Source organism: Alosa pseudoharengus, unplaced genomic scaffold (assembly GCF_046254945.1).
Source record: "Alosa pseudoharengus isolate Yale_2024_CS ecotype anadromous, Long Island Sound unplaced genomic scaffold, YU_APseudo_1.1 YU_APseudo_1.1_scf_5, whole genome shotgun sequence".
NCBI lineage: Eukaryota > Metazoa > Chordata > Actinopteri > Clupeiformes > Clupeidae > Alosa > Alosa pseudoharengus.
In genome coordinates, this window is record NW_027468837.1 from 15,349,828 (window position 1) to 15,364,990 (window position 15,163).

At 41.7% G+C, this 15,163-nt stretch overlaps 1 long non-coding RNA gene and 1 pseudogene across 1 annotated transcript; both read left to right on the forward strand.

The window, feature by feature from the left end:
• The first annotated feature begins 843 nt into the window (after positions 1-843).
• Positions 844-5,500, forward strand: LOC143104314 (uncharacterized). The gene is made up of 3 exons (XR_012983054.1): positions 844-928; positions 1,748-1,877; positions 2,042-5,500. It is a non-coding gene; the product is annotated as an uncharacterized LOC143104314 (long non-coding RNA).
• A 1,465-nt stretch (positions 5,501-6,965) lies between these two features.
• On the forward strand, positions 6,966-8,139 carry LOC143104575 (general transcription factor II-I repeat domain-containing protein 2A-like; annotated as a pseudogene).
• The last annotated feature ends 7,024 nt before the right edge of the window (positions 8,140-15,163 follow it).

Consider the following 15,163-nt stretch of genomic DNA (forward strand, 5'->3'; position numbering starts at 1 on the left):
ACTGTAAATGCTGTGGGGATGCAAATCTTCTTATTGCTTTTTCACAAATGCTAAGGTATTAGCAGGCTTAGTGCTGTGTTAGTGAATGGCAGGCTTACTTTTTTGGTGCCATGGAAGGCTGTTTTCTTTTCTTTTCTCATTGGCCAACAAAGGCTCTTGCCTGATCTTGGGCACAGGAGGTCTTTTGAGCTCCATTTGCTTCCTCAGATTGTCCTCATCCTCTGTAATACAAAAAGATAGATAGAAAGATAGATAGATAGATAGATAGATAGATAGATACCAGAGGGCAATTTTAGATATGCAGCAACTTATACAGTACATACACACATATCTCACACACATACAATAGATGTAATCACCCAGTTATATAAAAGTAAAGAGTGAGGATTACTAGGCCTGATAGTGCCAGTAGGGACTGCACCTATGATACATTGACCCTGATTGGTGCTAGGTGGAGTATGTGCAATGGTGGTAGTGCAAAAGTAAACAGTGCAGGGGCATCATCAGTGCAAGCACTGTTTTTGTTATAAGAATGTGGAAAAATAAGAGTATGATTAATTGACACAATTAATGTAATTACTTGACACAAAAAGATATACTAGGAGAACACTAGCACAACAGGAAGTCAGAATGACAGTCAGGCCTACATTGTGCATTATCTTATATATAATAGGCCTATATTATTTTGAACTAGTTAAAATCATTAGGCCTACTACAGCAAAGGCCTACCATGGCCTAGCCTACACTCATATGTCTACAATGGTTACAATGTGTGAGCCTAGTTATTTGATGATAGGCTACAGTCCAGAGAGGCGACCGCCTGACACAACATTAACGTTAGTGCGGCGACCGTCTGTATCAACAGGACATAAGGTAACCCAAGCAAGCTGTCACCCCTACTGCTCATGATGACTTCATGTAACTGAAGGTAAGCGATCAGGCTAGTGGACGTTTCATAAGCCTACACTCAGCAAATGTGTCATACCTAACCGCTAAGTTAAGTTACCTTTGGAACCAGATTTATGCATGAGCCTGTCTGACAGCTATGCTAACGTAACGCTAGCTAACGTTAGCGCTAACGTTAACAGAGTCTAGTATTTGTTACTACACCGTATCAGAGAGCTAAATTAATAATGACATTATAAAGTCTATGTAAGCCTTTTATACACATGGACTGTAGTGTGTTATTCATACTTACCAGACAAGAGCAGTAGCATTTGGGCTTGGTAGTATGCTCCATCAGACCACATCATCCACCACGTCAAACAAGGGATTTGTTTTGCTGCGTTAACGTTGAAGTCCTTAATGTCCTCGCAGGAAACAATTCTTCTATAGCACTTCTAATTGTCTGCTAAATATCGTACTAGGGCAAACATTTTAAAGTTAAAATGTATAGCTTCCACTATTGTACGTTAAGCTGTACTCGCTATGGCTATGGACACAATACGTTATTAACGTTAGTAATTCTAGAGTGCTGTAATTTAAATAGTAGCCTATGTGCGCGTGACCTTATTTTCGCGTGAGAATTTGGTAGTTTCAGGCTCGTGCAGTAGGCTACATTAATGCAGCCAGTGTTATCTTTTCGTGGCTCGTAGGCCTACTTGAATTCATGACTGGACAGATTAGGCCACATTGTCACTAAGCACGTGATCGTTTTCCATTTCTAAAAAGTTTTGTAATTATAAACATATTATAAACATCTAATATAAGCAGGCCTGTGTTCATTTACTCATATTTGTATTTATAGGCCTATGCATATCCAAGAAATGACCTCAAGGACTTACAAACAGTTTTTGGACCCACAGAGAGTGTCCTGAATTCCCAGGAATTCAAGATGGAGAAAGACCAAGACCAACACCTGTACAGACCAGACCAAGGTAGCCGACAGTCTGTTGATGGCAATTTAGGACTCTATAAGAAGAATAAATTAGCCTACTGCAATCTAATAAAATGTATATCTTTGACAGGAATGTGACAGAATGATCTGATGCTGTTCATTTCAGTCTAATGAAACTCAAGGATTTCTATGTTTTTTCAACAGAGACATGAAGAAGATGAAGAAGAAGGTGGATATTGTATAAGGAACAAGAGGTGCAGCCACACAAATAATTCACAAATTCATATTAAGGAACACCTTGCTAGTATTTTCAAAAAATGCATTTCAAATGATACCATTTTAGCATTCTGTCTTAATTTAACATCATGCCCAAGACTGAAAGTCGCAGAGGATTTTGATGGCACAACTGTTTTAGGACAGGGTCGCCCCTATGAATTAAATTATGAGGAGAGGGACCTCTTCTAGAGATTTGGCATCAGAGTAACATCAGAAACTGTCTACTTAAGAGCTATTTACCACGGTCAGAGAATAGATACCCTGGAGTATATTACCCTCCAGAATTATTGGCACCTCTGCTAAAGTTGACTAAAAACCGGTATAAAAAATAGGGCCCTATCATGACAGTCGAAAGCGCATCGTCACTCGTTAAAAGCTTATTCAAATTTAGTAGGATGTCCAGTCCACATTGGGAGTGTTTTCGTTATCAAACGTCGAGCGCATGGCGCAACAAGGTGTTCCATGGTTTCTTAATCATGTGTGGGTGTGTTTGGGGCGTAACATCATTTAAACCAATGAGAATGACATCTGTCATTCCCTTTAACGGCGCAAAGCGCAATCAAAGAATGCATCAGTATTTTGACATTCAACAGCGCATTTGAAGGAGGCTGCTTGGTATGGAATAGTAATTCCACTAAACCATGCTCTACTAAAACCTAGCATAGCCTTAACGCATTTGCACTCATCTATTATTTGAACTCATTGGCAAAGTGAAACTAACTCCACCATGGTGTCAGTCAACGACAAGACAGTTATATGCAGTTACTTTCACTATTGACTGACAATGGGTTACCATCGAAAACATAGGCTGGAAAAAGCAAAACTTACTGTACCCTAATATTGCTCAAATGACTGAATAAAAAAACACTTATCCTGCAGAGGAGTTGCTTATATATCTCGTGACAGTGCGTCTTCAGCTGTGCTCCATACGTGTCTCTCGCCTCTCCCCCTAATCACTTTTAACCGTCATTACCAATTTGCAAACGATGGTGAATAACTACTCATCATGAGATGTACAATATTTCGTAACATCTTTATTCTAATTATATTTCCCATTGTAATCGTGCAATTTGTAATGTTCTGCATGGACGTGCGCTGGTGTGCGTTCATGGATGATATAGGATGGTGCACCCGCCAATATGACTATTGACAATGCGCTCTTAAAATAACATATAAACAACTCGCCATAGACTTCTGACCAGGTGTACAATAGCGATTTTTAGACAATGCGCTAGGCCATTCCCTCGGTTGTTAATTGCCACACCCCTGGGCGCATTGTTTAAAAAATCAACGTGCAAAATAAGGAATTAAACTTTGCGCCGGCTGGAAAACAAGTTTTACGCCATGCACCAGGGTGCAAAATACAGCCCATAATCTGTTTAGATCAGGGGACTGAGATGGCAATGTCCGAAGCTTGATTTTGTGTTCAGCAAACCATATTTGTTTTGATCTGGATGTTTGCTTTGGTTCATTGACCTGATGAATGATCCAATCATGACCAACTTTTAGTGTCTTGGCAGAGATTGACAGATTTCCTTTTATTTGAAAATGTTCAGTTTTTTCTTGGTGTTCATGATACCATGCACCTTAATTAGGTTCCCAAGGCCTTTGGGAATAAAAACAGCCCCACAATAGCACAGCCCCTCCACCATAATTCTCATTAGGCATGGGGTTCTTTTCAGTATAGTCATTCTTCTATGTATGCCAAACACACCTAAAGTGTTTCTAGCCAAAGAGCACAATTTTCATTTCATCTGACAATAGACCACACTTCCAGACAGAGTCACTGTACCATTCAGTAACTCCTGCCGTTTATATTTGGTAATTAAATGACTGGACAGGCTTTTACTTGGCATGCCCTCTAAATAAGCTATTAGCAATGAGGTAACTTTTGAAGATTTTTGGGGGGACTTTTTTTGACCCCCAAGATGGTACCTTTGTCTGTAACTCTCCAACAGTGGTTCTTATGGAATTTTTTGCCTATCTTACCATCCTCCATACTGTACGTGTGGACAAGATAACCATGGGTCTTTGTCCATTTTAAACAAAGTACCTAGTTTTCATAGACATTCTCTGACTTACAAATGTCAACACACTTTCATTTTATTTAAGTTTAGTGTATTATCTTGTCTTTCCGATGTTGAGAAATGACTAGAGGATTTAGCCTCAGTGTGACTTTTTTTTCATACCATAGTGAAAAAGAAAGTCATGAACTGCTTCAGAAAGTTCACAGACACTCTGATTAACTTAAATAAATTAAAATTAGATAGGAAAATGCAAATTTTTTTAGGGATGCCAATAATTGTGAGCAACGTGTTTTTGTTAAAAATATGTATTTCTTGATGAGATTTTCCTTTTTCTCAAAATAAATTTGTTTACCTTCAAGGTTGGATTTTTCCTATTTGTTTTCAATGTGAGATTACAATAAATCACCAACAGATAGATTAGCAGAGATGCCAATAATTCTGGAGGGTAGGCTACTGTAGATGCAAAAAAAAAAAACAATTCCAGAATGCAATTAACAAACAATACATTTGGAGAAATCAATCAAATTCTTACTTGTAACTTAAGTAGCCTAAATCTTTCAATCTTGGTTACAAAGTTGTAAATCTTGAATTTCCCCTTGGGGATCAATAAAGTATCTATCTATCTATCTATCTATCTATCTATCTATATCTAAACACAATGCATATAACTCACATTGCATAAGATAAAAACATGATTGTGTCACCAAGTGAAATTGTAAGTAAATGCTTAATTATTAACCACACTGATAAACTGTATGTATGTACATTTCCCAATTTTTATGAGCGAGACTAAGGTGAAGTAAGAAAAGAAAAATAAATTACATATCAAACTCAAATCTGGTGTTTCTGTCATTTACATTACCCGTTTTTGTGTTAAGTTTTCTGAATTGTGTTGTTAAAATATGTAAAATATGTAGTGGGCTCAAAATAGCACGGTTTTGCATAGGCTATTATTCAATGCAGAAATGTAAACAGTATTGTTATTTTTTTCACATAATAGGCCAAGGTAAATTGAAATGTCCTTGTATGTATCCATTGTCCATTCATTGTAAAATTGTAAATTGGTTTACTTCTGGTTTGCCAGACCAGTTGAGACCAGTTACTGAACCAATTGCGACCCATAACCATTGAAATTGCAGACACCAGTTACATTCAACTGGATTGAACTGGTGAGCATGCCCAGTCCAAAAGTTCGATTGGTTCTATTGGTATTTAAATGGTTTCAACTGGTGTTACTAACTGGGTAAACCAGTAGAAAATCAAAAACCCAGTTGGAACCAGTTGCAACCAGTACAGACCATTTCAGACCAGTTCAGACCAATAGGCTTCCTATTGGATTTTCTACTGGAATTTCCACTAGGGTTGCAACGCTTTTTGGACACTCATCGGGCATCCTATTCGGCAGAAATGCGCGTGCGCAAGGCTTCACGACACCAACCTTGCTCCAGCGGCGAGTTCACAACACATGATTGGCACGATGTCTTCACAACACACCATATGATTGGCTCAATATATTCACATCACACCACATTGGCTCAATGTATTCACATGTCGACGTTTTGCCAAGGAAGGGGTGGGATATGTGTAGACAACGGCCACTAACCCCATGCATTTCTATGGAGGATTTTTTGAAGGGGTCATCCCTATGTTCCCCAGGTCCTAGGGTCATCCCTATGTTCCCCGCAGTGTTGCCAACTTAGCGACTTTGTCGCCATATTTAGCGAGATTTCAGACCCCCCAAGCAAACTTTTTTGTAAAAAGCGATTAGCGATAAATCTAGCTACTTTTATTGGCGTTCTTGGAGACTTTTTGAGACTCTGATGTGATGGCATGTAACGTCCCTTTTTACTCTTCTGAGTGAGCAGTGAGTTCTGCTGTGCTGTGTAAGAGTCTCATGCCTGTTTCGTTTGTGAATTAGCCTACATCGAGTTTGCCCAAAGCGTTGCCCCATGATTATAAAAGTAATGACTAGCCCAGAGGTGGGCAAACTGCGGCCCGCGGGCTGGATACGCCACGTACTTCAATCCGGCCCGCCAGGCAGTCGCAGCGGCTCGCATTTTTCCCCTGCCCGACGTTGTGTTAGTACCACTAGATGGCGCAATGCACGTACAGCCCTCTAACGACAGTCAATCGTTTCTCTCGTCGCCACTGTTTTGTCTCCAGCATGAGAAATATAGGCCTACTGACAAAATGAGCAGTCGGAAAAAACGTAAAGTCGACACCGAGTGCCGGACTTTCAACAAAGACTGGACAACAAAATATTTCTTTACTGAAGTTCGGTCAAAGGCCGTGTGTTTGATTTGTAAAGAAAGTATTGCAGTTTTCAAAGAGTACAATATCAGCCGCCACTTTTCCACCAGGCATGTTAACTATGCTAGCAACTTGTCAGTTCAAGACAGGGCCACTACTGCCTCAAGGTTAGCTGCGAGTTTACAGGCTCAGCAGAGCATTTTCACACGACAGTCGACTATTCAGGAGTCATGCACAAAGGCAAGTTATGTGCTGGCATACAAGTTAGCCAAAGCAAGTAAGCCCCTCTCTGAAGGCGAGTTTCTGAAAGAATGGATGGTAGAGACTGCTGGTATTCTATGTCCGGAGATTACAAGCAAATTCGAAAATCTCAGTCTGTCACGCAGAACAGTGACTCGCCGTGTAGAGCTAATTGACGGTGACCTGGCCAGTGGGTTGAACAAGAAAGCGGAGTCTTTTAATTTCTATTCGTTAGCTCTGGATGAGAGTAATGATGTAAAAGACACTGCTCAGCTCTTAATCTTTATCAGAGGTATTAATAGCAATTTTGCAAAATCACGGAAGAATTTCTGGCCATGGAGTCCATCAAGGGCACAACGCGAGGAGTGGACTTATATGACCGGGTGTCTGGGGTCATCGAGAGGCTGAAGCTACCTTGGAGTAAACTGGTGAATGTCACCACTGATGGATCACCCAATTTAACGGGAAAAAATGTCGGACTTCTGAAAAGAATTCAGGACAAAGTGATAGAAGAAAGGCCTGAGTTGGGGTTAATTTTCCTGCACTGTATCATCCACCAGGAATCCCTGTGCAAGACTGTTTTGCGCTTTGATCATGTAGTGAAGGTAGTGGTGAAACTTGTGAACACCATACGAGCGAGGGGGCTTACTCATCGTCAATTCATTAAATTCATAGAAGAAACCGATGCTGACCACCAGGACTTACTTTACCACTCCAATGTCCGTTGGCTAAGTTTGGGGAAAGTGTGCTGGCGAGTGGGAGCTCAGAGATGAGATTGGGTCATTTTTGGAGTTGATTGGGAAAGCCGATGATTTCCCTGAGCTGCGCAACGCAATCTGGCTATGTGACTTTGCGTTCGCTGTGGATGTGTTGGCTCACATGAATGAGCTGAACGTAAAGCTACAAGGAAAGGATCAATTGGTGCATGACATGTACTCCAACGTGAAAGCTTTTAAAGCCAGATTGACTTTATTTTCAAGACAAATCACACAGAAAGTATTCGCTCATTTCCCCACATCGGCGACGCTCAAAGAGGCCCCACTGCATGCAAGTAAATACTGCAAATCACTGGATGGCCTGCACACAGAATTTTGCCGTCGATTCTCTGATTTTGAGAAAATTGAGAAGCTAATTCAGCTGGTGTCATGTCTCCTGTCACTGGACTATGAAACAGCACCGGAGGAGTTGCAATTGGAGCTGATCGACCTGCAGTGCGACTCTGTCATAAAGGAGAAGTTCAACGCCGTTAAACTGGGTGAGTTTTATGCATCGCTGAACGAGACAAAGTTTCCAAACATCCTGCAGGTGGCCCAGAGGACACTGGTGTTATTTGGCTCGACCTATGTGTGTGAGCAAACTTTCAGTGTGATGAACCTCAACAAATCACGGCACAGAGCGCAGCTCACTGATCAACACTTGGGGGCTATACTGCGAATCGCCACAAGTAAAATGACCCCAGACTTTGATGCTCTCACAAAAAATGGTGACCAACAGCACTGTTCCCATTGAAATTGAATGAATGAATGAACAACTAGGTGGAGTTGTTTTTTTACTTTTTAGGAAATATGTTGTTGCAGGTCTGAGTTTATCAATGTTATGGGCAGGTTAATGTGTGCAGCCTACTGTTCTGTGATAAGCTGTGTTACCTAGGCCAATATTGGGGTGCCACCCCTTTTTCATGCCTGTTGTGTTGGAGGTTGTGAGGCGTGGTTGTGGCCAACAACCGCAATAAAAATATAATAATAATAATAAACAGATAATTACAGAGTAGTTTCTTTGCACGTGTTTCAATAGCAGTGAATGGTACAGTATGTATTACACGTTATTGATGTCATTACATGTAATTTTTCCTCATTTATTGGTGGTCCGGCCCGCGGCCAATTTTCAAAACCCAATGTGGCCCTTGAGCCAAAAAGTTTGCCCACCCCTGGACTAGCCTATGTAGTATCAGCCCATGTTATCCACGGAAGTCGATGTTCTATAGATCTAACAACTCAGACAACGTTATTGGAAGGTGCAGCAACTTGAGGGTGAGATTACAACCAGAGTCAACGAGACAAGAGCAATGACATGATGACAGGGAAACAGGGACGCTTTCGAGCACCGTTCAACAAAGGAAATAGGCTACAACTTCATTCACAAGCAGATAGTTCAAAATTGAGCATACAAGTTAGAAAAACCTAAAGCATTCGTTTAGGCTATGTAGCCTCAATGTTGTCAATGCAGGACAGACTGTCGGCTGAGGGGGAAAAAATTCTGTCGGTCTGTCCGAGTGACATTAACTAAATAAATCCAAAATATAGCCATTGTTGTAAGGTTAAATTGTGTGTAGCCTATGGTGAAGTTATAATCAGACTTCAAGCTGTGCAAAGCAAATGCAGCAGTTGGGAATAGGTTGGAAATTACTGATTTTCAGCCACTTAATGCTCATTCTGGTGTATACTATGACAAGATGTACTGTACAGAAGTGTAAAGTGTATCAATTACCCTAATATACAAGTATATTAAATTAAATATATTTAAAGTAGGCTCTTAAAGTTGCCCATATTTTAGTAGGCCTAGGAGAAAAGCAAACAGGTGTAAAGGGGAATTAAAGGGCCATCTCTGGGGGGGGGGGGGGTCACGACCTGGTGACGTAATTGATATGCAAATTAGTATGCAACGTCATCTAGCGACATTTAGCGACTTTTGGAGCTGGCTTTAGCTACTTTCCATTTTAAATAGTTGGCAACACTGGTTCCCCGCTCGGGGTTAGGAAATTAGAATTAAAATTTATTTTGGTGGGTAGTTGTTTTGAGTATCATGCACTGGCCAGTTGTTCTCGCCCCACTATTCCCATCTAAAAGTCAAAAAAGATAAATAAAAGTTAAAAAGAGATTAAAGAGAGGAGCTATAAAAAAGACAGAGAGTGGTTTAAAACTTTAGTTTAATTTTTCATTTAAGTGGAGGTGAAACTTCTTTTTGATCAGGGTTTTCAACCTAGACAAAAGGAAGAAAATAATACTTTGGTCCCTTTCATTTCCAAATTTAGTTTCCCTAGCATTAAATCGAAAAGTAAAAAAGAAAATAGGCACAGGACCAGGTGGAATCTCTTTCTCAATTTAAAAATCTTGCAGCATTTCGTAGAAATAAAAATTTGAGGGATATTCTGGTACATGCTTCTTTGAGTAGGGGTTCTAATAAGAAAAAAAACATTTTGAATGAATTTTTTTTAAACGATTAAATTTATCGAGAATCGATTTTCTTTGGGTGCTCCGGTTTGGGAGGTGACGAGTCCAAACTCCAAGAATCTGGTATACTGTATTAAGTGCAAGATCTGTGGAAGACTTTACATCGGACAAACAAAAAACAGTTTAAAGGAATTATCCAGAGTAAAATGCACTTTAAATCAATTTACGGATGATTAGTAGTACATACATTGAGTTCAAAATCATGTCATTCGGATGTGTTTTGAGAAAGTTTGATTTTACTGTTTTTAGTCAAAACTCGTTAGCCTGGAAGTGATCAGGGCATGTCATTTCGCCGCTACAAAACGCTATTTTTATACCTCTTCTACAGTTCCAAACAACATTACACTTACGTGGTAGTGAGTAGAGGGTCCCTAAAGCCACACTGAAGTATCCCGAGGTCTTTTTGTGGTCGGATAGAGAGTCCAGAATGAATTTCATCAAGCCAGTACCTTCCCGGAAATGTTGCTGCTGCAGCTAGCATCTTTAGGGTAAAGTTCCGGAAAGGTACTGGCTTGATGAAATTCATTCTGGACTTCAAACACTACATCCAAAAGGTTTTAATCCAGTGGTTCTCAACCTTATTTGAACAAACGCCCCCTGACTTCATCATGAATCTCCTGATGCCCCCCACCCAACACACGCACTTGCACTCACACACACACAAAGATATAGACCACTGATATGCTCATAATTGCCTAATGATGGTGATAATTATTATTATTATTATTATTTTTATTAGCCTACTACTACTACTAATAATAATAATAATAATAATAACAAATGGTTGTATAAGTGTTGGAATCAAAGTGGTCTATGAGTAGTCAAATTAAGGTTTTGTTTGAGATAAGACCTCGAGTGAGTAGCCAAGGCTTTGTGCTTGAATGCTGTTTGGCCAGATCTGTGGAACATGATCAAATTCTTGATAATACTTCATTTATGTTTTGTGTGTGGTCTACTTGTTTCATTTCATTAGTAATAAGGGAAAAACATTGCACAAGAATTGGGGAAGTTTGAAAGTATGTATTTGCGCATTCAAAACGCAACACCAGAGATTGATGCAGGTCTCTGGTAACAGACATTTTAACATCAATCAATCACGTGAACAGCATGCCTCTTTTGACCAATGACAATAGCGTTCGGTCACGCACTCAATAAGCTGATTAGCAGCCCTATAAAATAAAATTTGAAATTGCCGTTATTTAACTGAAGGTGGGGGAAGACGACGGCAACAGCCTGTCGCCAATTTTAAACAAGAAAAATAGAAATTTGAGGCAAAGGACACACAGACGTCAGCTTCAGCCTGAGTGCACCGGAGTCTACCAAATTCAGACGGTTGCGGTACTTTGTCCGCAAGTGGAGAGCTTGGCTGAATCCCTGCTCGACGAGGTAGGACGTGGGGAAAGCAAGAAGAAGAACACAAATCTTCTCCCACAGCAGCGGAAAACGCAGACCATGTGTGGCCCACATCGCACGCCAGCCAGCCAGAGGTGCGGAACGTGGCCTTGGCCTCTTCATCATTTTGGAGGTCAATGAGGCTTTCCTGAAATGCGGCATCAATGCTGGACGCATCCACTTGGAATGGCTCCGTCACCCATTCAGGGATGTCTAATTCATTGAGATCCCTGAAACGGAACTCCAGGTCCGCTTTCACCGTTTTCAAGTGGTCGGTGTAACGGAGTAGAGCAGATGGTTGTCTGTGAGATCATCCAGCACCTGAATGTAAGTATAAAAGTTATCTTATTCCCAAAGAAAGTTCAGCCTTCATTGCTTGTCTATTATTATTATTATTATTAGCCTAATAACGTACCTTGGTCAGTTGATTAAAATTATTTCGGTACAGGTCCAGCTTGGCAAGGAAACTGCGTACTGTGGCCTTTGAATGGACAAGCGTCACGGCCTCTCCTTGGAGCTTCAGGGAGACCTCATTCATTTTCCCAAAGAAGTCCGTGAGGTAATGGATGTCAGCGCGACAAGACAGCAGCTTCTCCGTTAGATCGGCATCGACACCTTGTAGGAACTCCAGGACTGTCTGAAACAGCTCGCACAGCCTCGCCAGGCAGTTGCCTTTGGAGAGCCAGCGCACCTCGGTGTGGAGCAACAGACGCTCGAAGGCCTCATCATTCTCGCCACACAGCTGCCTGAAGAGCCTATCATTAAGAGCATGGGCTTTGATTTTATTTATTGCTTTTACTGCTGTGTTGAGTGACTGGTGGAGAGATGGGCTGATGGCTTTGGACACGAGGTTGTGACAGTGCACTGTGTCCTCCACCGTCAACACCTGCGGCACACGCTCCTTAAGGAAAGTGGCGAATCCGCGGTACCTCCCAACCATAGCGGGAGCTCCATCTGTGGCACAGGCAAGGATGTTCCCCAGTGGAATGGACTTCTCCTGGAGTTACTCCTTTAGCGCGTTGAATATAGTTTCTCCTTTTGTGTCCGCAGATAGATATTTAATAAACAGCATGTCCTCGGCCACATCCCTCCCAGACACAAAACGCGCATAGGCCATTAGGAGAACATTGTTGTCTGCTGTTGTTGTTTCATCCAGCTGGATACTGAAACAATTTTCTCGCAGTGTGGCACACAGCTGCTCCTCAGTGTCCAGCGCCATCTCTCTAACCCTCCGTGCCACACTGTCATTGCTGAGCGGGATGGCCCTTAACACTGGCGCTGGGTCTCGCTCCATCACAGTGGAGATGACCTCTTTAATCGCTGGGAGAACCAGCTTTTCTCCTACAGTAAATGGTGTGTCAGACTTAGCTGTCAGTAAAGAAATATTGTAGGACGCCACTAACCCGTTCTCTGTCTGGTTTGTCTTCCGAGCGAACAGATTCGAAATGGTCCGTTTTGAATGTTTCTCTTTGAGGGCATTGAAATAAGCCGCATCATGAGATGCCTTGTCAGGATGCATTTTGTTCAGGTGATCCTTTAAACGTGAGGGTTTCATCGCCTCATTAGAAAAAACCTGCTTGCAAAGCAGGCACATCGGGAGCTGAACATTTGTAGGTGAGGGAATAAAGCCAAAGTTTATGTAATCGACACTGTACTGTCTGCATTTCTTCTTGTTTGCCGCCATGTTTTTTAAGTTTTGATATTAAAAAAATATGTATACGTAATTGTGCTTGTGTACATTTTGATTGGATATGTAATTTTAACCCGGGAAGCAGGGTTCGACTGTTGCAGCCGTCAGGAGCCATCAACCCGCTCTGCGGCGGTCAGTCTGCTGAATTTGTTTATAGATGTTGCCATGGAAATGACATGCCAGTAGCCTAGAGCGCTCCGCTGTAGAATCTTCGGCCGGCAAAGACGGTAGGTTAGTAACAAAGATTCTAGAGCGGAGCGCTCTAAGGAGGAAACTAGACGGAGCCACCAGGCACAAATCATTCCATTTCGTGTCAAAACAAACAAATGTAATGCTTAAACATTATAATAAATATCAGTGATCAACGCCCCCCATTTGTGCCTGATCGCCCCCCTCTCAGCTATCTCATTCACAACGCCCCCCGACGGTGTTCAAACGCCCCCAGGGGGGCGGTACCGCCCCTGTTGAGAAACGCTATTTTAATCCCTCGCAGGAAGCTTCGGCTATAACCCCGATTTCTGAGGGCTTTGAAAAGAGTTCTCGTGGCTGTCTCCACATCTTCTGCTTCCGAACAAATTCTATAATACCGGATCAATTGGGATTTTACAATGCCCCTGAAGGTGTGTCTAGGATGGAAACTAGACTTATATAGGAGTGCATGTGTGTCTGTAGCTTTACAAAAAACTCTCATCCTCAGGTTCCCCCATCCATTCGTCTCCCTAACAATAAAAACTTCAGTGTCTAAGAATTCAATCTTTTCAGATTGAAGATTCTGTTTCACTTTGATCGAGGCATGATGACCATTTAAAATCTCAATAAACTCCAAAAAGTGACCCCAAATGCCAAAAATATCATCAAGAAATCTCACATATAAACTAGGGATTTTTTTACATTTGGGGAAGACAGTTCGCTCCCACTCCGCCATATAAATATTGGCGTAAGCCGGAGCGAACTTCTTCCCCATTGCGGTACCATGGATCTGCAACTAGTACTCATTATTAAATTCAAAATCATTCCTCGTAAGGCCTAGCTTTAAGAGCCTCAAGAGAGCATCATCCGGTCTTACCGGATCCGGATATTTCCGAAAGATCTCTTTTACTGCTCCCAAGCCCAATTGAGTCTGGATATTTGTATACAGGGATTCTATGTCAATAGTGAATAGCTTTCCACCTGGTGGGGTTGGGGTTAGGGTTAGGAAAAGGGTTGGGGTTAGAGTCAGGGTTAAGGTTAGGAAAAGGGTTGGGATTAGGATCTGGGTTGGGGTCCGGGTTGGGGTTAAGAGGAAGGTCTGGTGTGGGAGTGGGTGATGGGCAAGTGTTTGGGGTGTATGAGTGAGTGGGAGCAAGGCCGGCCAGAGTCAAGTGTTTGATGTGGCGGAGGAAGCGTTTAGAGTAGTGCCTCTTACGGAGGGCTTGAAAGAGTTGTTGTATGGCATGGTGAAGGTCTGTGGGGAAGGAGCAGATGTGATGAAAGCAGATGATTTGTGATTTAACTATGGATCTAAACGTGTGTTTGGGATGATTACTGTGCTTGTGCAAAAGTGAGTGAGTGAGTGTCTGTGGGTTTAAAATAAACTTTGGAACTGAAAGTTTTATGTGTAGGTGAAATGGGGGTGAAAAAGATGGTGGTGTCTAGAATTGGGTGGTTAGGATTAGGGTTAGGGTTTTAAAAAAGGGTCCTATGTTCCCCGGTCCCATACAAAGCGGGGAACATAGGTACGTTCCCTTTTTGAGTGCTGTGTCCCCTCATTAGAAAGTCTCTGGCATCGGCTAATTAGCGCCAGATTTCGGAGTGCATGGGACAAGCCGAGATGAACTATGAGACATACGTTCCCACTCGGTATCATGTTTCAACACACTTTAGGTCAATATCACACCGGAGTTCTTTAAGATCCAATGGATGCAGGTCCTCCTGGTTTTGAACCCCACTCCTGGTAAACATCTTGACAGTAGATTCTGAGAGTGATTTTGATAAGAGTCTGATAATAGGAAAAAGCTACTGTGAGGTCCTCTACTGAATAGAAATTAGGAGTAAAGGCACTTATGCACTGATGGTTTATCACTGACTCAAAACCTGTTTTTTAAGGTGGCTATAACATTTACATAACAATGGTCTCATCACTTGCTTTTTGTCATGTAAGTATCAGGATGGCCAAGTGGTTAAGATCCAATGGACACATGTCCTCGTGGGTTTGAACCCCACTCCTGGTAATCATCTTAAT